The sequence below is a fragment of the Pleurodeles waltl genome, chromosome 8 (assembly GCF_031143425.1).
Source record: "Pleurodeles waltl isolate 20211129_DDA chromosome 8, aPleWal1.hap1.20221129, whole genome shotgun sequence".
Lineage (NCBI taxonomy): Eukaryota > Metazoa > Chordata > Amphibia > Caudata > Salamandridae > Pleurodeles > Pleurodeles waltl.
The window spans coordinates 988,930,576-988,953,958 of record NC_090447.1 but is presented as its reverse complement, the minus strand read 5'-3'; the positions used below and the strand labels follow the sequence as shown (position 1 = coordinate 988,953,958).

Sequence of the window (23,383 nt, the reverse complement as noted above, 5' to 3'; positions counted from 1 at the left end):
CCACAGGGTCTCATGGGGCTGTAGAGTCAAGCAAATAATACCACCAGAGAATACGATTGCTGTGATGAAAATAGCTAGGTTTTAAGAGATTTTATATATTTCAGCAAATTCGATTAAGCAAGAACACTAAGAGGCAATGAATTTCTGTCTGGCAGGTGTCACCGAGAACGCTGTACCATCAAAATTAGCTAGTTTAAATCTTGGCACCTGCCAACTCACCAGTTTAGAGAGGAGGTAGTTTTGAAAATGGTTGGACAAATGAGTAACTCGGTAATTGTAAATTGTCTTATGTAGCAGGCACAATGAAAGCTAACTATCATTTACGTTTCACGCCATTTTTTTATCCTTATTGCCTCCGAACGAATCGTTGTCCTTTTTATTTTATTTTTAATTATTATTTTCATTTAGCCCTCTCCTTCTCAACTAGTTTCTCTGCATTCTCTTCTCCTCCCACAGTTTGCTTTTCCAGTCTCATCATTCTTCATGTAGTAATTAGGTAGGGCTAGCACTGCCACATTCATTTTTGATAACTCTCAAATTACTCAGGAAGTTTACCTTCGTAGGCCCAATGCAAGTTCATATTATAGACCCAACAGCTCCAGACCCATGAGAAGGTGGTAACAGAAAACCCTTTCACATTAATTTACATTTATATTTTGTCTTATTAGGGTCCCTTGTTTCTTTAGGAATAAAGTGTCAAGGCATACAGTTATTTCTGGACTTCAGATGCTATATAAGTATATGTCAAGTGTGAGGGACTGTTGTTTTTCCTGTTAAGTGCTGTGAGTATATTGTCCCATGTAAACAAATTCAAGGATCTCACTGTCTGCTGTTGTTGCGTTTAAATAGCTGTACTCTCCTTTTAATAACTCCCTCTTCCACGCGTAGATCTGGGATGCATTAAATTTGCAAGACGTGGCTATCGCTGTCTTTGTGAGAATCAATGCAAAGTCAGCAAGTCCACTAATGTACCAGTGATCGCAGAAAACAAATATGGGACAGCTTTCCAAAACTCAGTTTATTCTGGGCGGGTCAGAAAGATGTATAGAAGGGCAATGTCTTCAGTTTCGAATCTTAGGTAGGTGTTCTTCGTGTCTGTTTATTTTATGCAAGCTTTTTCAAGTCAGATATACTCCAAGTATTATGTTCAATTGGATTAATTTATACCAAGGATTTATGGTCACTTGCATTGCACTGGGTATGCTATGGCCAGTGTCCGCTCCGCATCTGCCATTTCTCTACCTAGGTCGTCAGTATACCATTTAGGAGTCTAGTCTAGCAGATGCTGCAATATATTATGGACGTGGCCCTTCAAGCACATGTGCGAGTAAGGAGGATATGTAGGGTGTGTTTATTGGTGGTTCATTGTAATGCCCTTTTGGTCAGTCAAGTAAGTGTGCCATGGATATGAACTGACCAACTGTTATATTGTGTTTATGTCTTATTTTGCCAAATTGTTGAGAGGTTCCATCTCTAAACAGATTCCCTACTTCAAAGAGGTCACTGTGGTGCACTCTATGACGTTAGCAGTTCTCAGATGTTCTTTACATTTAAGGTACAGTCACAGTGGTAACTCCACCCAATCGGTTGGTTTTTAACTTTTGTTATGTGACTGACACTGTTCTAGCAATGTGATAAGCAGTCTTGTGTATAACTGTGTTGCTTGTTTGTGTCAAGCATCATTTCAACTAGTAACCCATAGAGGACAGTGCCCCATCCCTATGTACTCGGGGTCTACAACATCGAGGTTATCAAACAATCACACCACCTACTGCAGTTAAGCCAAGAGATAATAATTTTCAGTTTTGAGCTCTCAGTCCTCCACACTAATGTTGCCAATAGTGTATTTAGTAACTTGAATACCTACTTAGGGATAACTCACATATATTTGAAAAGTCATAAGAATTATAACACTATGATTATTTTCGAGATCGTCCATATGACCATTTCGGATCTGAATTGAGCCATCAGTATCTGATAGTGATTAGCCTATGTTATTGTAAGGAAATGCCTCCTTGGCATGGTTACCCCCTGACCTTTTGCCTATGCTGATGCCAAGTTATGGTTTGAAAGTGTGCTGGGACCCTGCTAACCAGGCCCAAGCAACAGTGTTCTTTCCCTAAACTGTACCTTTGTCTCTACAGCTGGTACAACCATGGCATCCAGGTATGTCCCTTGTAACTGGTACCCCTGGTACCAAGGGCCCTGATGCCAGGGAAGGTCCCTAAGGGCTGCAGCATGTCTTATGCCACCCTGGGGACCCCTCACTCAGCACATGCACACTGCTTGCCAGCTTGTGTGTGCTGGTGGGGAGAAAATGACTAAGTCGACATGGCACTCCCCTCAGGGTGCCATGCCAACCTGACACTGCCTATGGCAGAGATAAGTCACCCCTCTAGCAGGCCTTACAGCCCTAAGGCAGGGTGCACTATACCACAGGTGAGGGCATAGGTGCATGAGCACTATGCCTCTACAGTGTCTAAGCAAAACCTTAGACATTGTAAGTGCAGGGTAGCCATAAGAGTATATGGTCTGGGAGTCTGTCAAACACAAACTCCACAGCACCATAATGGCTACACTGAAAACTGGGAAGTTTGGTATCAAACTTCTCAGCACAATAAATGCACACTGATGCCAGTGTACATTTTATTGTGAAATACACCCAGAGGGCATCTTAGAGATGCCCCCTGAAAACATATACGACTTCCAGTGTGGGCTGACTAGTTTTGCCAGCCTGCCACACACCAGACATTTTGCTGGCCACATGGAGAGAGTGCCATTGTCACTCTGTGGCCAGGAACAAAACCTGTACTGGGTGGAGGTGCTTCTCATCTCCCCCTGCAGGAAATGTAACACCTGGTGGTGAGCCTCAAAGGCTCACCCCCTTTGTTACAGCGCCACAGGACATCCCAGCTAGTGGAGATGCCCGCCCCTCAGGCCACTGCCCCCACTTTTGGCTGCAAGGATAGGGGAGATAATGAGAAAAACAAGGAGTCACAGGCCAGTCAGGACAACCCCTAAGGTGTCCTGAGCTGAGGTGACTGACTTTTAGAAATCCTCCATCTTGCAGATGGAGGATTCCCCCAATAGGATTAGGGATGTGCCCCCCTCTCCACAGGGAGGAGGCACAAAGAGGGTGTAATCACCCTCAGGGCCAGTAGCCATTGGCTACTGCCCTCCCAGACCTAAACACACCCCTAAATCGAGTATTTAGGGCCCCCCAGAACCTAGGAAAACAGATTCCTGCAACCTGAAGACGAAGAAGGACTGCTGACCTGAAGCCCTGCAGAGAAGACGGAGACACCAACTGCTTTGGCCCCCAGCCCTACCGGCCTGTCCCCCCACTTCGAGAAAAACTGCAACAGCGACGCATCCCACAGGGTCCAGCGACCTCTGAAGCCTCAGAGGACTACACTGCATCTAAAAGGACCAAGAAGCTCCAGAGAACAGCGGCCCTGTTCAACAAACCTGCAACTTTGCAACAAAGAAGCAACTTTTAAAAACCACACATTTCCCGCCGGAAGCGTGAGACTTTCCACTCTGCACCCGACACCCCCGGCTCGACCTGCGGAAAACTAACTCTACAGGGAGGACTCCCTGGCAACTGCGAGCCCGTGAGTAGCCAGAGTTGACCCCCCTGACCACCACAGCGACGCCTGCAGAGGAAATCCAGAGGCTCCCCCTGACCGCGACTCCCTGCTTCAAGGAACCCGACGCCTGGAAACTACACTGCACCCGCAGCCCCCAGGATCTGAAGGAACCGAACTCCAGTGCAGGAGCGACCCCCAGGCGACCCTCTGCCTAGCCCAGGTGGTGGCTACCCCGAGGAGCCCCCCTTGTGCCTGCCTGCATCGTTGAAGAGACCCCCGGGTCTCCCCATTGATTCCTATTGAAAACCCGACGCCTGTTTGCACTCTGCACCAGGCCGCCCCAGTGCCGCTGAGGGTGTACTTTGTGTCCCCACCGGTGCCCTACAAAACCCCCCTGGTCTGCCCTCCGAATTCACGGGTACTTACCTGCTGGCAGACTGGAACCGGGGCACCTCTATTTCCATTGAAGCCTGTGTGTTTTGGGCACCTCTTTGACCTCTGCACCTGACCGACCCTGAGCTGCTGGTGTGGTAACTTTGGGGTTGCCCTGAACCCGCAACGGTGGGCTACCTTGGACCCAACTTTGAACCCTGTGTTGTACTTACCTGTGAACTTAATATTTACTTACCTCCCCCAGGAACTGTTGATTTTTGCACTGTGTCCACTTTTCAAAATAGCTTATTGCCATTTTTGCCAAAACTGTACATGCTATTGTGATAATTCAAAGTTCCTAAGATACCTGAGTGAAATACCTTACATTTAAAGTATTGTTTGTAAATCTTGAACCTGTGGTTCTTAAAATAAACTAAGAAAATATATTTTTCTATATAAAAACCTATTAGCCTGGAACCGTCTGAGTGTGTGTTCCTCATTTATTGCCTGTGTGCATACAACAAATGCTTAACACTACCCTCTGATAAGCCTACTGCTCGACCACACTACCACAAAATAGAGCATTAGAATTATCTCTTTTTGCCACTATCTTACCTCTAAGGGGAACCCTTGGACTCTGTGCACACTATTTATTACTTTGAAGTAGTATATACAGAGCCAACTTCCATTATCCTATATTAAGTTTACGTCTCTTTGATATTACAGAATGCCAAGAGGTTTGAAGGTGTACAGTTCCCATGTCAGAGGTACTTTGAGTAGTGTTTGTTCGCCCTGTAATATCAGTGGGGGCAACGGGAAAAGGCATGATATGTCTCCATAAACCCGCATACCCGGCCTTTTGCTATTGGGATTCAGTATCAATATCAGAAGTGTGAAGTCTCAAACTCCATTCCGGAGATATGTCATCTGGATTTAGTGACACCCGTTTTATGTCACTCCATTCTTATCAGTTCCAATCAAAAGCTAAAGCGTTCAGTGGTGGGGAGAACAGCCATCCCTCCACACATACCAGGATTCAGAAATAATTTGTCCATTCTGCACTCTAGCTGTTAGGTAGAAATATAACACTTGAAGTCATATTTTGGTCTTTTTCTGAATTTCATTTTGTGCAGGACTATTACACTCAGTATATTCATTTAAAAGCTTTTTTTTTCATGCTGCATTTTGTATGGTCTTTTATGGTTTTGGAAATGCCAGAACTATCACTTGCCCAGTGGTGAAGCACTGCACCTACTTCTTTTGCTAATAGGGGCATTTCCACCAGCTTTCAGGCAAGTATATCTTTGTAGGTGCACAGCAATTTGCTGCCCAGAATCTTCCCATTAGCTACATCTCCAATCGCTTTTTAATTTTGCCAACTTTGAAAGCACACAAAGTTGTGTTGTTTGGTCAGGCATCAATGTTTGCAGAGGTGTTCCTTGTAACTCAGCATTGCATCCTGTAGTAGTACATCGGCATGGTTTAATTAAAAATAACAATTAAAAAAATACTGCCTCTGAATTGATAACTGTCAAACTCATTCATTCGCAGCAATGCAGTCCATCATATTTAAAAAGTTCTAGAAACAAAAGACAAAGATACAAATTTCTCCTCCCACACCCTCCACAAGGAATTGGGAGTTTGATAATGGAAAGGTGATCTCAAAAGAGAATTCATAAACATCATGGGCAGATCAGAAACTTCTCATCCTGTATTCAGTTCAAACAATATTTATACAGGAGGTATTCCTTATATGTAGCATTAGGATCAATATATTAGGGAACCTACAAAATGTTTTAGATGGAATTTGGTGAGAACTTGTGCACCTGGAGGTCAATGACAGTATGTACGTGGTCGGGAGCAACTATAAGCAATTCCTGGTTCATCCTTGTGGGATAGGATCCGCACAGAGTCAACAGCATGGTGTCTAGCAATAACAAAAGTGATTATTACATTTATTTAACAATTTCGTTCAAGAGTTGCTCTTCACACATCACCTGAATTAATTTTATAAGCGCCTCATAAATCAGAGAATTCATTAAACACAGAGCTTGAACGCACAATATAGTTCATAGCTATTAATTCCTGGTGATATGAACAAGTGCATTTCTAATAAGACCAAGATACAGCGTCAGTAGTACTTATGAAGCAGCCAAGTTCTTATGAGCCAAGACTGAACAAAACTTGCTTGATAGTTTCCATCAGAGATAAAATATAAGATTATCAAGACAGTACTGGGTAACTTATTTATGTTAAAACAGGTTTAGTCCTGTGCTCTACCCCTCTTTTAAATGTATTTTCACATAAAACAATGGAAAAGGAACGGTTGTATGTTCGTAAGACAACATTTATGAACTTCCAAGCACAGAAGGATTTCTTAATCTTGCCTACCTTCCAATAATCACAATCTGTGAAAAACGCCTGTTTATCACTGCCTATTTTGAGTCACAACAGGGACACAAACGTGCGTGAAACACAAAAATATTAACTCAAGAAAGCTGTACGGCAGGGTTGTGGAATTCCTATAGCCCGACTCCCAGGTCTTGTTTGGGGTCAAGGACAACACGTTTTCATGTTTATTTTGACATTAGGACAAGTAGACTCAATCCCCTACAGCACAAAGCCTTTGGCTGGCAGTTTACAGTACCACAGTATGGATCAGGGAAGGGCACTCTACAAATAAGATAACATTTGGGTCCTAATGTTAATGCTGTTCAACCTTGTATTTATGTTTCGTTAATGCAAAGCATTTATTATTAGGATGAGCGCTCAAAGACAATGCTGTAAGCTGGGTCTGCATTACTGAGTGTAGTTTTATTATAAAAAATGTGCACAGACAATTGCAACATTTAACAATACGAAGCTGCGTATAATGCTCCCAGAATGCTTTCTGATTAGATGCAAATATCTAAATAAGCTTGAAAGCAAGTTCGATTCTTTGCTTTCAAAATAAGTTTCACAAAAAGGCTACTGAAAAAAAAATGTTTTGCTACACTACTGTGAAACTTTAGGTAAAACTTCTTTGAAGCATCAGTAAGTAAAATGTGTTTACGCATGCTAAAATATTCATAAAGGAAAAATCAGTGTAGTCCTTTTTAACAAGGTTATGGGACACATGAAAACAAAAAAGCATTGGCAAAGCCAATGGGTCCAACACCGGTGGCCAGTCTTTTGGTTCGGTCAATGTGTGGCTTGTTTTGAAATGGTTTTAGTAAACCTTAATTGTTGTGTGAGCTGCCCGACCCACACCATTATATCAAACATAGGCAAAAAGCAAAAAATATTTTTTCGGTCTCAAAAAGCACACAATCTTCAGCAGTCCCTGGAACGGAACAAAACTAATTTGTGTGGAGATGTGCTCCTTCTGAAAAAAAGCATAATGCTATTACTCACAGTGATCCCAACCGAGAGATAGACAATTGGATAGCTTTTTAATAAATACAAACGGTCTTGGTTAACGTCAGACCTACTTAGGGGGCCCAATTCTTAAAATTGCAAAAATGCATCCATGGCATATGTCCTTGCATTAAAGCAGATGTATGGCTTTCATGAATTCACAGAAGTAGGCCAAAACCCCTAGAAAATATCTGTAAACTGTATTTTAGCACAAGCAAATATGCATGCGTAGATTTGCTCATTCAAACATCTGTTGAGCGTTTACAAGTTTACTTTCCTCCAACCACTTTTTTCCCAACCCTGAAAGAAGTTTCACTTCTGCCCTTGTCAAGTGTAGATTTCCAACCTTTCATTATGGGAAAAGATCAGAAGAACTGGTGAACACGCCCCTAAAACATGCAAGTTAGAGGGTTTGTCCAGATTCAAAAGAGCCTTACATCCCTGGAATTATTGCTCACAGCTACGTCTAACCCAAGTATGTGGTCTGTGGAGAGGAAGCAAAAGAAGGAAATGGCTAGTATTCAAAGTGTACTATAGTGTGCACCCTGGCATAATCAGATAGGGTAGTCTCAGAACTTTTATATCATGAAACTTCTGCCATAATTTGTCACTGCACTAATTGCCACCAAAGGGACAAGTGGATTTTTTTTTTTAATAGGACTAGTAAATTTATTACACAACCTGTCCTATGGACAAGAAGATATTTTGTTAAATTCCACACCCCTGTGTACAGTAAAGGAAACTAAGTAATTGATACTCTCAGTCCGCTAAGACGTCATAAGAGCCTAGAGGTAGTGAAGATAAGAAACTTTATTGATTGATTAAAATCATCAAAAAATATGAATTAAAAACAGTTTTACGATTTGATTTAACGTTTGAGATTGAAAGTCAACAACTATTAAAGTATAGGGATACCAAAGTGCAATTGTTTGTGCATATTAATGTAAGTCCAGTATTAAAAATTGCCCTGGCATTTGCCTTCTATCTACTGGGAATTAATTCCGGCATAACAGTGTTCCAGATGTTCTTAAAGTGCAAGAGTCCTCAGACAATTTCTAGCAGTCTTTAGCATTTGGATTTTGGGGAAATGTTTTCTTGTGGCCCTAACTGACGATCAGTTTTTGCACCTAGCTGATATTCTGTCCCATGACACACCTAGGTGATGGGAGTCTCCCTCTCGGCCAACAAATTACAACTTGCCTGCAAGTGCACTCTTGCTGTTGTAGAAAAGCAGATCTTAGTTGTTTTCTTCCATGTACTAAAAGTGCAGGGCATGCGCATAATGCGCGAATTAATGACTCATGTTTGTACCCACATAGGCGGCAGCGTAAGGAAGTCAGCCTATCCTTCCAAGATGGGATTAGATCTTTCCTTTGTAACTACCCAAAATAGTATGAACAGATGCTTTAGCGTGGGTGAGGAATGAGTTGAATAGGTTTGGGGCTTCAGATATTGTTATGAGGAATTACCCATCCATGCATGGCATTTGGCAGCTAGTGTAGTCTCATCTTGAAACTGTGACAAGACTTTGGTATTATGAGCCTTGGATGCAACAACCTTTTATAGGGATGTGGAATTCCTATTGCCCAACGCCCGGGATATATTCTTTGAGGTCAAGGGCAACAAGTTTTCATGTTTATTTTGTCCTTGGGACAGGTAGGCCTAACCCCATGGAGCACAAACACTTCGGCTGCCAGTTTACAGAGAAGGGAAAGGTCTGCAGTTGAGGTAATACGAGTGTCCATATGTTAATGCTATTCAAGCTTGTATTTATGGTTCATTAATGAAAAAAATACACATTTTAAGGTCACACTGCACTACTGACAATGGCTCCAATTAAAACAAAACAAAAAAGTGTACACATGTTTTGAAAAGTTTAACAATATGAGGATAAGTATAATGCTCCCAGAATGCTCTCTGATTAGATGCAAATGTTTGCAGAAGCTTGAAAGAGTGAGGATTCTTTGCTTTCAAAATAAAATGTTCAGAAAAAAATGCAAGTAGAAAAAAAAAACATTTCGCTACTATGAAATTTTAGGTGCTATATCTTTGAAGCGTCATTTAGTAAAATGTATTGATGCATGCTGGTATTTCTAAAAAATATTCCTAATAGAAAATCAGTGTAGCCATTTTCAACAAGATTATGGGAAGCATGAAAATCAACAAGCACTGGCAAAGCCAACCGATTCGACTTTTTGTGAGTCTCTTGGTTTCGTTAATGCGTGTCTTGTTTGATATGGTTTTTGTAACACTTTAGTGTTGTGGGAGCTGCCAGGCTCTCACCTTTGCATCAAACACTGGCAAAAAAAAAAAAAAAAGATGTTGGTCTCAAAAAGCACACATTTCCAGCAGTGGTGTAACAAAGGGCATGCAGCCCCCCCTCAAGGGGTGCCCCCTCAGCACAGCACCTGCCCTGAGTGAGTCTGGAGGGGGCCTGCATGTTCTTTCCAGGGGAGCCCCATCCAGTTTTGTTACGCCACTGATTGCCACAGTAGTTCCTGGCACTGAACAAAACTACTTTGTGTGCCAATATGCTCCTCGTGGAAGAGCAGAATGTGATCATTCACAGTAAAGCCAGCCAGAAGATAGAGAGAGAAATAGAAGTTTAATAAAAAACAAAATGTCTTTGTTAAAGCCAGACTTAATTAGGGACCCAATTCTTAAAGACAGTTACAGAAGTGCACCAATGTGATAAACCCTCCAAAGAAACACAAAAAATATGTACAAGTAGTTCTATTTATTTCACCAGAAGGGCATGAAAAATACATGCCCCAAATGTCTGCTCAGCTCACCACCATCTGGCCTTACTAGACTCTTCATACCCTTATCTCCCATTTCACAGCACTACCTTTCACACCGCACATTTCACTTACACTTAAAACACTGCGAGTTAACACATCCTCTTCTTTACACATAAAACAAAACATATAATACAAAATATTTACTCTCAAATGTATAAGGAAAAAAAACGCAAACATTGATTTCTTTAAACCTCCATTAGATTTTAGTTTCAGTGTACGTGGTACAAATATAATATAGATTTATGTGCATTACAAGTAGTCTTAACATACAGTACATCATAAGAGTTAGGTTCTTGTTATTATAACTTACAACAAGAACATGCAGGTGGCTGGGCAACATCGGAGGTCTCTGCAGGGATATTGTATGTTGGGGTCATCAATAAAATGAAATCTCAAACGTTAAATAATCATTTTCCGAACACATTTAACCTTTTACCCAGCCTTGTGGTTTCTTACGCCTTTTATGATTTTCCTCCGAAATAACTTGGTCATACTGTAGTTTATGGTCTGTAGAACTCATTTCACTTTCAACATGGTCACCTTCAAGAGTAACTTCAGAACTGTCTGAAAGCTTTTCAGTATCATGAAGTAATCATTTTTGACTAGTTGCCGTTGTCTTATCCACCACTTGTGAAGACTCCCAACACCACCTCTTTTCTTGGAAGTCCGGTCATTGTTTACGACACTCATTGAGTCTTCAAATGTTGAGGCCCACCGTTCACACGAGAAGCCTCCAATACATCTACGCCAAAGCATGAATTCCTAATCCCTCTTTCTTATATTAACTCCTGAACAAATACATTTACCACCACATCATCACCCCAATGTACACCATTCGACTTCTGTGTTCTTTTCAGCATTTACTATTTGCCAAAGCAATCTGATGCAAAGCGACACCCTCCTTTTACCTAGACTAACAGTATTGAACAAGACTTCAGTTACTTTCATAGGTTCATAGAACGTACTTTCCATTTTAGCTGTTTTTCCACATGCACTTATTTGCCTACTCCAATATTCAGTTTTCACTTTATTTTTCACATAATAATATAGCTTAGATTTGTTGGGACTTTTTTCATTCTACTACTTATTTATTCAAACATTAACTCAATCACTCCTGCTTCAAACAAACAACCAGAATTATTTTTAGTTGTAGACTGAGCCTTCTCAAAATCACAAACAGTGAACATCCAGTAGCCCCATTCTCACTTTGTAGGCCTTTCAGATCATTTTCAGAGGGGGTTACTGGGCCCACCTGTAGTGGTTGAAGTCTTTTGCTTCTGGTGTCCCAGGACCTGACCTACGATGGATCCTGAGCAACTGGGCCAAGTACCCCTTCTGCACTAGACTTTCAGTGGCAGCTGTGGATGAGCTGTCAATGGCTACCTCTGGTATTTCTCTGGAAAACCCTGTCCCACACCCTTCCCTCGCAATGTGGTTGGGGTTATTATCCTTTCACTAGAGGTCACAGTCAGGGAATGCTCACTGTCAGGCCTTACCTGAAGAATCCACTCCGACTCTGAACATTAAGTGTCTTGGCACTGCAAAGCACTTTGCAGCAAATTTCCTGGGTCCACATACCAGTCTAACCAGTTCCAGCACAGAAAAAACATGTAGCGTCTCAGTGGGCACACTCAAGCCTCCTGTCCTACTTGGTGAGTCTGCTGTACGTGGAAGGCGCAGCAACATCTGGCAACTACATGCCCTCCTCTGAACATACGTGGTTATCTCCGAAATCGATCGCAGGTGTTCCAGGGCTTCTCCTGCGAGAAGTTCTGTGCTTTCATTTGGCAGGAAGGGACAGGTGGAGGAGGAAAACGGGTTGGCAGGGGGCTTTAATTCTGATGCTCCTGATCTGTGTCCCAGTGATGTGGGGATGCATCCATGGCATCCTCACATATGCCACAAGGTCAGGTGCGGTGCAGTCTTCGATGGTCTGTATGACTGACGGGTCATCGTGGCTTCACAGTTCTCTGGCTTCGGCCGGATACTCACAGCATGATTATTTCTGTCCGCAACACTGCCTCCCAGGCGCCAGCCTTTAATGCATCGCAATCTTTACCACAGCAGCCCCTTTTTGAACACTGGATCAGTGCAATGATACCATACGAGCAAAGAATAGATTGGTGCAGCAGCAGTCTCCTCGTGCCGGGAGCCCACTGGACAGAGCTCCACAATGGACCTTGCTTCCTCCAACACTCTCCTCTTCCTCACAGGACACTCTGTTCCTGACAAGCAGGCAGCCGCTAGTGCTCTAGGCTCCAGAGCAGGTTGTCTTGATTTGCCTGGGTGAGGTCCTCTCACCCAGCAGGGAGACTAGCAGGCCTTGGCCTGCAGTCCTGGAACATCTACAATTGGTAAAAGAACTAACAGTGCCTTACTCCTCCCTCCTGTCTTACCACTCAACTGACAAACTGAACAGTTTCCATAAAACGTCTGTTTCTTTACAACGCTAGCCAGTAAAACAGTGTCCCAACTATCCAGAGTGTTTCTAGTCCCTAAGTGTCTTGCTAATTGCACTTCATGGGCCAGTGACAACAGAAAGTTTATGTGCATTAATGGAACGTCTAGTCTCTTGCCAGTTCCAGGCTCAGGATTTACCAGATCACTATAAAGAAGACCACCCTGCTGGCCAACAGTGTTTTCACACTACTTTTGCTGACCTGTTCCTGGGCTTCCTTCCTAAGTCCCACAAGTGTAGGCCATTCCTCTTCTCCCTTACAATAATCTTCCTGGGTTACACCCCACCCCCCAAACAGCTAAGAAACCCGGCAGCTCTGGAAGCAACCTAGACTCCAGCAGCTGGTCAGCTTCAAGAGCCTCATCCGCCCCTCTGTGAGGAGCAGAAGCGGTGACCTCCATGGCCACTGCCTTTCCAAGGTCTGCCCTTTCCTGCTAACTACCTTGTGCTGGACCTTGCAAATCAGAGATGACCCCAGTGCCACTCTAATATGGATGTGCAGCCTGTGCCCTGGTTAATACAGCTGACTTTATCCAAGCCATAAAGTCTTCCAGTCCTGGCACTAAGCCAGAGGCAATCAAATCGCTGCCCAAGAAACATCCAGCTTCTTGCTTTTACCTTACCCCATTAATCATGGCCACCTTGCCATGGAGTGCAATCTTAACCCTGGTAAGTGGAAACTCCACGCTGGCTCCTCTGTCTACTAAATCTCTATTCTTGATTTCAAGAATGACCTCCTCAGGCTTAAAGTACTTTCTCTCAACCACAGTGTGGATAGCTTCAGTATCCCTCAGGGCAGGCACTTTCCTCCCACTGATATTAACTTCCTGCACAATTCTCATTGTGTGGATATTAATGTGCTTCACAGCATCTGGTTCCCTCTCCCAAATGTCCATAGCAACTAGGTTAAGCGCAAATGGTCTCTCTTGGGTACCTCCAGCAACGAGTAACACACTTTCCATCAATGGTCTTGCAGAGTCAGGTTCTCTTGCCCGACAATCTCTCTTAATTTCCACCTGGTGAAAATTGCCTTAGAAAAACTTCCTTGCCTTCACTTCTGATGCTCCTATTCAGGTGCAGCATTCCCATGCTCCCTGGGCCATCCTCGAACCCCATGATAGTTATCATGGCCCTTACCTTCTGGTTTGGAACAAATCAATGGACAATTTTTCTCCCCTTTTGGCTCAGAACTGTGCAGTACTAGCCCTTTGTAAGCAGTCAGTCAACCACTTATCAGATACCACTGCAAGGTTTGTTGGATCCCTTTATGTCAAATCAAACAGCTATTGCCTATGTGGAGTACAGCACTCCTCCTCGAGTCGCTCTGTCAAAAAATCCTTGGCCTCCACCTTTATTACCCACTCATTCCAATTAGTAGCCACATTCTGTGTGTCTGCACATTTGTTGTGTATGTATCTATGGAGTGCACATGTCCCTGTATGCTACTTAGTCTCTGTTCTGTGTAGTTCTAACTTTTATTCAATGTGCGTCATGTGCTGCCCTTGTGTGGAGTGTTAATGTACATATTAAATGTTAATGTGCCTGCAGCATGAGCCTGTGTAATGTGCTGCATGGGTGTCTATACTGCTTGTAGTTTGCGTGTCTGTGCTTGCGTTGGTCTCATGTACAGTCGGCTGTACTATTTGTAATGTAGGCTCACTGGGGCATCATTTACATCTTGGACATGTTAGGCTGCCCAGGATTCCTGTTGGATTTACATGGACTCTAGAGATGATGTATCACAGCTGGTTTAACTATGAGCTTTTGTTCAGATACTCTCATTTTATTTTCTAATTGGTTGTCATTTTTTATAGTGGTCAATTAATGTGATCCATGTTTTTAGAATTTTTGGACTGGATGTTCCCTTCTTTTGTGCTCTGTAGGAAAGGTACAAATCGGCATTATGTAAAGTGGAGATATTTAGGAGCGTGCATTCTCTGAAATACGGTCACATTTTGGGATCACACCATTTATGTGCCGATTGTTTCACCACACACAAATGACCCTCTTTGCTTTTTGCTTTTTTTTTTTTTTTGGTGAAAGATAGCATGCCTAAACACCATCAAGAGAGGGAATGGCTAGAACAAAGAAAGGTGCAGAAGCAGACTCTAGCAACATAGATATGTTATCTGAGGTGCCTCAAAATAGGATCAGTTGCACAGTGGATGCCTAGACTGGTTCTCCCCTGAGCATGCTGGTAAATATAAGTTATCTTTCCTGGCCTTTCAAGGTAAATGTAGCGTTTTAAAAATATTCATTCATCAACCACACCCTAAAGCTTCACTTTCAGGCATGGCAATTTCATTACAAGCACAGACCAGAAACAGCACAAACCGCAGCAGTGCAACCTTAACTAGCATGGAACAGGTGCAACGAGGCTCTGTCCATTAGTCCGAGAACGTCTTGCTGATGGAACAGCAACAACCCCTGCCATAACAGTGCACATCTCTCATGCACATATGTTTTTGTACTATTCATTTGTAACAATGCTTCACTGAAAAAAAAAAAACTTCAGTACATTCTCAGTCATTGAGATAGATTCCAGCATAGAAGACATGGTACTGTCCAGTACAAAGCTCTGCGGTCCTGAAGAGACAGATTAGTACTACGTTGGTCACTGAAACATGGTTAGCCCAAATGCCACAGTACTGTTCATTTACTAAACAGTAGTTCTACAGAGAAAAATTGATACGGTTTAAGACAAATTGCTACAGACCTGCAGAGAGGTCCCCTTCCTGCGGTTTGATAAAAATAAAACATTTTGCTTAAAAGGTTGCTTTCCTGCATTGAACCATCAGGCTGTTTGTCAGAGTTTACATTTACAGTTTTCTTCAACTTTTTAAAAATATTTTGTTTTGGGGAATGGAGAGGTGTGCTTGTTACATTTCCCTTCTAAATGTGTTTTTTTTTTTTGCTAGCCATTTTCCGGTATTTTCCTCAGGCTCAATGTATCTGTAATGTTCAGCTGGCAGTGTAGTCCACTCTTTGCAGGAAATGCCTTCTACTGAAAGCGTATTGAGTGATTCAGACAAATTTTGACCTCACTTGCATTCCGTGCCAGAAATGTAGCTTCAGACCTGCTCAACAGAGAGCACTCAACTGGTGAAGACAGAGTTGTGGCATCTCAGCCCGTGAGATGCCTTTTGTGTTTAAGTTTGCATACTCAGGATTTTTAACATGTTGCGTGCCAGTGCTGTGCACGGCAGAGAAGTGCTGGTTCACTTCAGTTGAATTATAAAATGTAAAAAAACATTTTTTTTTTTTTGTTTTTTTTTTTTTAAAGGCACAAAAAAAAAACATATTGACTAAGTTTGTACTCCCACATATAGGGAGCTGTAAGAGTGTCCAACTTGTCATTAAAGTGCATACTTCGTTCTGAACTTTTAGAAAATTCTCTTTGGGCAGTACCTTTATATCGTGCTACCACATTTCGTTTTTAAATTGGCTACCCACCCCCTGAATAGCCTACCACCTCTAAAGTCAAACACTCAATTGCCAGTAGAGCTCTCTGAAGTTCTGAGGTGTAGACCATAAGGACATCAGCATAGAGAGCAACTTTTTTTTTATCCAACTGTAACAAATGAAGGGAGGTATATTCTGCATATTTCTAATTTTCTTGGCTAACGGTTCAATATAAAGATTAAAAAGAAGTGGGGATAAAGGGCATCTCTATCTAGTCCCCCTAGTTATATTGAAGAAGGGGTCAAACTCCCACTGACCAAGACTTTTGCACCGGGGTGTTGATAAAACCAGGCCCTATGAAAATTGTCTCCTAAATTGTACAAACCTTAGCTATGGACAACAGATATACTCAATTAACTCGATCAAATGCTTTAGTTGCATCTAATGTAATAACAGCAAGGGGGACTTTATATTCCATAGCTAGATCTACAGATCCAATTAGGCTATAAGTTAACTCATGGAGGGACCCACCCTTAAGGAAACCTTTATGATTTTTGTGTAATAGAAACCTAATTACCCGGTTAAGCCTTTCTGCCAATAATTTAGCAGAAAAATGTATAGTAACTGTTTAATAAAGAGATTGGCCTATATGACTTGCAGGTTCTAGGGCACTTTTCTAGCTTCAAGATCAGCATATCTATAGCTTCATTCCACGACAGGGGAATGCAGGCGCCTTGCTCAAGTATCTCACTAAATAAGGCTGTCAACACCAGCAGCAGAGAATCAATCAGGGCTTTGTACAGCTCCTGTGGAAGGCCGCCTGGCTCAGCTGCTTTACCTATTTTACTCAAGTGCACAACAGTCTTAACTTCCCCCAGGGTTATCGCACAATTGAGAGTAATGCTATTTTTCCCACTTTTAGGCCTCCTTGGCCCAAAAAATGCTTCATCTCTTCGGATGTCACTAACTCCTCCGATACATTTCCGCTATCCTCACTCTCCCTTAATATTGTTCACATTTGACTTCTTTAATACGCTTTTTCTGGATTGATTTGCTTTAATTTTCCAAGCCAGCAGCTTGCCACAGTTTCCCCCATGTTAAAAAAAGGGCTACCCTGCTTGCTTCCAGCCTCTTCCTTACTCTCTAATCCAGTGGTTCCCCAACCTTTTGACTTCTGTGGACCCCCACTTTATCATTACTGGAACCCAGGGACCGCCAATGAATCAGTCTCGGAATCTTGGGACCCCCCCAGTGAGTTATTACTGAGAGCTGGAGACCTAATTTATTAATATTATTTAATCTTCTAACCCATCGCGGACCCCCTGAGAAGGCTTTGCGGACCCCCAGGTGTCCCCCGGACCACAGGCTGGGAACCACTGCTCTAATCAATAACCCCTTTTAATTCTCTTTGTAAGTTTTGCAGTGAGATATGTAAGAACTCTCTCAGGCTGCACAAGCCCAGATTGGCCAAACTTTACCTCTAGCTCCTCTATTTGAGACTCCAGGTCCCTAACCTCCACAATGTAAGCCTTCCTTTTGAAAGCAGCAATATTAGTCAATTTCCCTCTTTAAAAGCCTTATAAGCATCCAACACAATTCCCGGCAGTGCAGAGCCAGTATTTACCCCAAAAAAAGTAACCAGTCTCTGCACAAAAAGCTTCCACCACAACCCTCATCAGCTAAAAGGGTACTATCCGTTGTCCACCTTCTCATTCCCACTCTGCCTGCCAAAACTAACTAGTAGGACAGCTGAGTGGTCCGAAAAGTGGACTCCTAAGTGTTTTATCCCTAAGGCCTGGGACCTTATACTGTGATCTACAAAAAAGTAACCAATACAAGATAGGGGACAATATTTTTTATTATTAAATGTGAAACCCTTTTTTAGACCCTGCTGTCTCCCTCCAGAGATCACACAGCCCCAGCTGCGACATAATTGATTTTATTTGGGACAGCATTTTCGTGTTAAGTACTGATCTATACATATTAGATCTGTCCAAAGGGCTATTTAGCACAACAGTGAGGTCTCCAGCCAGCATAATGGGATCTGAAAATTCTAGCAAATTATTAGAGAACATATCCCTGAGAAGAATTGGGTCTACATTTGTGCCATTATACCATGCTAATGTATACCTTTGACCACAACCCGCCAACATTGAGATGACCCACCTTCCTGCTTTATCTACAGCACTCTTTGTGATACAAATATTCAGGTTCTTCTTCACTACTATAGCCACCCCTTCTGTATTCGAGTTGTGATTTGTACATGCGAGCTGGTGGACCCATTTCCTTCGTTTGAAGGAATCAATACACTCTTTCTCAGTCAGATGGGCAAAGAAAACATGCAGTACAGAAGTAAGTAAAATAAGCAAAAAGTAGAGGTGAAGAGCAGCAAATCCACACCAGAAATAGTCCAAATTGTTCTCCCTTCAGTACAAAACTAAGATAACAAGCAGTGAAAATAAAAATATAGAACTGACAAAAAAAAAGACATCTAAGTAAAACATCTCCAGAAATATTTTTACTTACATGATAAACAAAATTAAAGTTACAAATCCACAAAATTGTAATCAACAAAGTGATCTTGTAACAAATACTACAAAAACATTTCTTGAAATCTAAAAATTCAATGTCAGTGCCAGAGGCAAGGATGAAGCCTAACTTTCTTCTTTTTTTTTTCTACTAGAAGCCATACTGAGCATGAACTAAACTTCTTTTCCAATGAACACTTAGGAAATGCCACAACCAATCACAGTGTATGCTGCCCCTCAAAGTCCTCGGTCCACTCCTACGCCAGAAGCCTCATTTAAGTGTTCCTGGGGCTCTCACACTTGGCATGGTTTGGGGAATCTACTGTGCTGATTTATTAATTTATTTTACTTTGTGTTTTTCTGTAACATTACTTAACACATTGATATTAGAGCACCTTACAAAGCCATTTGGATTTTATCGATGCAGTAAACATTAAACCAGAGAGGGAAAGAGGTGTGGTGCTTGCTATTTACTCTAATTGTGTGACTAACACTATTTTCTCTCTTAGGGGCACCGTGGGATCGCAACCCGCACTCATCTCGCAGTCGCATTACTTTATCTCCTGCTGACCGGAGGACAAGTGAGGGGGGAGTGTCGTTCAGAGGACTCTAGAGGGCACCCAGGCTTTTTGAGATGCTCAACATGGGCTAATCAGCAAATTAAGTATTTGACAAGAAAAGCATGTCCAGCCAGCTGCCTGCAGTCTGAAGGTCCTGGGGGCTGCATTGTTTGGTACATCTATTTGTAGTAGTGCAGACACTGTTCTTCATTTTATTTCTAGCCTTTTATTTCTAGCCAGCACTTTTCAACCTCACTGAATGTGGTGATCTCCAGGGCTGTAAACCCCCAATCGATTGAGCCCACAGGGTTCCCGAATTCTCACTGGGCCTCCACCAGGAACAAAATAAGCCTTCATAAACCTGCAACGTGAAGAAGCCAGATGATGAATACACCTCCTAACTCCCCTTTGACCATGAGTTTTGTGAGAAGTAGATAACTATCGAAAAAGCACCGTCAGATGCTGTAGGAGGCTGGCCTGGCTTGTAGTGGGTACCAGAGGTACTTACACCTTGTGCCAGGTCCAGAAGAGGTGTTTCTAGCAGCTTAGGCTGATAGAAGGTAGCGATGGCAAAGCAGCTTAGGCTGAACTAGGAGACATGCAAAGCTCCTACTATACCACTTATATCATAAGAAAACACAATACACAGAGTTACTAAAAATAGAGGTACTTTATTTTTATGACAATATGCCAAAAGTATCTCAGTGAGTACCCTCAGTAAGAAGGTAAGTACTATACACAAGTTATATGTACACAAACCAAAATTAGGTAAGTAAGAGCAAGAAAAGTAATGCAAACAGTGTAGAATTACAATAGGTTGCAAAAGGCAAGCATAGGTATAGGTACAACATAAACCATATACTCCAAAAGTGGAATGCGAACCACGAATGGACCCCAGACCTATGTGAGCTTGTAGAGGGTCGCTGGGACTGTAAGAAAACACTGAGGCTTAGAAAAATACTCCACCCCAAGACCCTGAAAAGTAGGAGTAAAGTACACCTACTACCCCCAAGAGAACAGAAGTTGTGATAGGGGGATTCTGCAGGAAGAACAAACACCAGCAGTGCACTGACAACGGATTTCCGGACCTGAGTACCTGTAAGACAAGGGGACCAAGTCCAATAGTCGCAACAGTGTCTTGGGGGGGGTGGGGGGGGGGGGGGGGGGGGTGCGCAGGAGCCCAGGAAACCCCGGATGAAGGTGCAAGGAAGCTGCCTCCGGTTGGAAGAAGCTTGGAGTTCTGCAAGAAAGAAGAGGACTAGGAACTTCTCCTTTGGAAGACGGATGTCCCACGTCGCAATGAAGCTTGCAGATGTGTTCCCACACAGAAAGACCGCAAACAAGCCTTGCTAGCTGCAAGGGTCGCGGTAGAGGTTTTTGGGTGCTGCTGAGGACCAGGATGTTGCCTTTTGGAGGAGGAGACAAAGGTGGCCCTCAGCAACTCAGAGAGCCCTCACAGAAGCAGACAGCACCCGCAGAAGTACCCCAACAAGCACTTAGAAGGAGAGTGAATCGGAGTCCACGCAAAATCACAAAAGGGGGTCCCACGACGTCGGAGGACAACTCAGAAGGTTGTCACTGCAGGACGGAGTGCTGGGGACCCAGGCTAGGCTGTGCACGAAGGAAATCCTGGAAGAGTGCACAGGAGCCGGAGCAGCTTCAAATCACGCGGTACACAGATTTGCAGTCTTACCTCGACTTACCTCCACCAAACCTGGACTGAAGAGTCACTGGACTGTGGGAGTCACTTGGACAGAGTTGCTGTGTTCCAGGGACCACGCTCGTCAGGATGAGAGGGGACCCAGAGGACCAGTGATGCAGTCTTTTGGTGCCTGCGTTAGCAGGGGGAAGATTCCGTCGACCCACGGGAGATTTCTTCGGAGTTTCTGGTGCAGGGTGAAGGCAGGCTACCCCCCAAAGCATGCACCACCTGGAAAGTCGAGAAAGCCAGCAGGATTAGGCGCTACAATGTTGCTGGTAATCAACAAATTTGTTGCGGTTTTGCAGTCGTCCTGGAGCAGTCAGCGGTCGATCCTTTGGTAGAAGGTGAAGAGGGAGATGCAGAGGAACTCTGGTGAGCTCTTGCATTAATTATCTCAAGAATTCCCCAAAGCAGAGACCCTAAATAGCCAGAAAAGGAGGTTTGGCTACCAAGTTAGGAGGATTGGCTACCAAGAGAGGTAAGAGCCTATCAGAAGGAACCTCTGACATCACCTGCTGGCACTGGCCACTCAGAGCAGTCCAGTGTGCCCCCAACACCTCTGTTTCCAAGATGGCAGAGGTCGGGGACACACTGGAGGAGCCCTGGGCACCTCCCCTGGGAGGTACTGGTCAGGGGAGTGGTCACTCCCCTTTCCTTTGTCCAGTTTCGCTCCAGAGCAGGGCTGGGGGATCCCTGAACCGGTGTAGACTGGCTTATGCAGAGATGGGCACCATCTGTGCCCATCAAAGCATTTCCAGAGGCTGGGGGAGGCTACTCCTCGACAGCCCTTCACACCTATTTCCAAAGGGAGAGGGTATAACACCCTCTCTCAGAGGAAATCTTTTGTTCTGCCTTCCTGGGCCAGGGCTGCCTGGACCCCAGGAGGGCAGAAACCTGTCGGAGGGGCTGGCAGCAGCGGAGACCCCAGAAAGGAAGTTTGGCATTACCCTGGTTCTGTGCTAGAGACCCGGGGGATCATGGAATTGTCCCCCCAATACCATAATGGTATTGGGGTGACAATTCCATGATCTTAGAAATGTTACATGGCCATGTTCGGAGTTACCATTGTGACGCTATACATAGGTAGTGTATAGTGCACGCGTGTAATGGTGTCCCCGCAAAGTCTGGGGAATTTGCCCTGAACATTGTGGGGGCACCTTGGCTAGTGCCAGGGTGCCCACACACTAAGTAACTTTGCACCCAACCTTCACCAGGTGAAGGTTAGACATATAGGTGACTTATAAGTTACTTATGTGCAGTGGTAAATGGCTGTGAAATAACGTGGACGTTATTTCAGGCAGGCTGCAGTGGCAAGCCTGTGTAAGAATTGTCAGAGCTCCCTATGGGTGGCAAAAGAAATGCTCCAGCCCATAGGGATCTCCTGGAACCCCAATACCCTGGGTACCTCAGTACCATATACAAGGGAATTATATGGGTGTACCAGTATGCCAATGTGAATTGGTAAATTTAGCCACTAGCCTGCAGTGACAAATTTGGAAAGCAGAGAGAGCTAACCACTGAGGTTCTGGTTAGCAGAGCCTCAGTGAGACAGTTAGGCACCACACAGGGAACACATATAGGCCACAAACTTATGAGCACTGGGGTCCTGGCTAGCAGGATTCCAGTGAGACAGTGAAAACACCCTGGCATATACTCACAAACAGGCCAAAAGTGGGGGTAACAAGGCTAGAAAGAGGCCACCTTCCTACAGATGCCATGGCCGCACTTGACAAGAAACTCATGGAAATGGCGCAGAAATGCTTCAAACCCCTCCATTGGAGGGAAGACCTGCCTGAACCCTTTGTGGTCTCTCAACCTCATTGCAAAGGCAAGAGCACTGCTCATAAGGCATAAATAATTACTTTATGTGGAAGGTTGTTTAATGGTCAGTGCTTTAAAATCACTGCTTTAAAATTGTTTTAGGTTATTGCAGTTGTTATATGCTGTCAGATTAAAGGCTGGTGATGTTCTAAGATTTATACTAAAGCTGTTATGCACTGGAAATTGTCATTTTTTTCAGCAAATGACACCGCCAAACAGGACTTATCCACAGAGATGTGTGGGCTTCTGTCATGCGAATAAAGAGGGTGCATGAATGTGGCTAGACAACTGAGGGACAGCGCTCATTGTAACTGGTTGCGATTTTTCTTATCTATTTCCCAAGTGTTCATGGGAGAGGAAGTTTTGTTGAAGTTCAATGTGGCTGCTGGAAGAATAAAAGTGAAGAAAGGTCAGAAAATCCTCGCCGCCATGTCCTTAATAGAAATGAAACTTTCTGTTACGATAGCTAGGAAAATTTTAATTATCAGCTATGTTGCTAGGAGGCCATCTTGCTGCTCTTCTATATTTCTCTTTATTCCTAACTGGTAAGAAAGCACTGAAACATGTGCACAACAACATAAGACCAATGCCCTCTACAGATTCATACAAGCTACAACCAGGGTATCAAATGTGAGGAATACTAGGCTTCGTTAGTTATCTATGAGAGGCCAAAGAGGTATGAAACAAAAAAAAGTCACAACTACTGAAAGTCCAGGATAATAAAAAATAATTTGTAAGACTCAAGATACAGTT

General features: G+C 43.4%; 1 protein-coding gene across 2 annotated transcripts in view; it reads right to left on the bottom strand.

The window, feature by feature from the left end:
* FBXL3 (F-box and leucine rich repeat protein 3) overlaps window positions 1-23,383 on the bottom strand; it is a 148,257-nt gene that overhangs the window by 93,122 nt on the left and 31,752 nt on the right. The gene's annotated exons all lie outside the window — the stretch shown is intronic.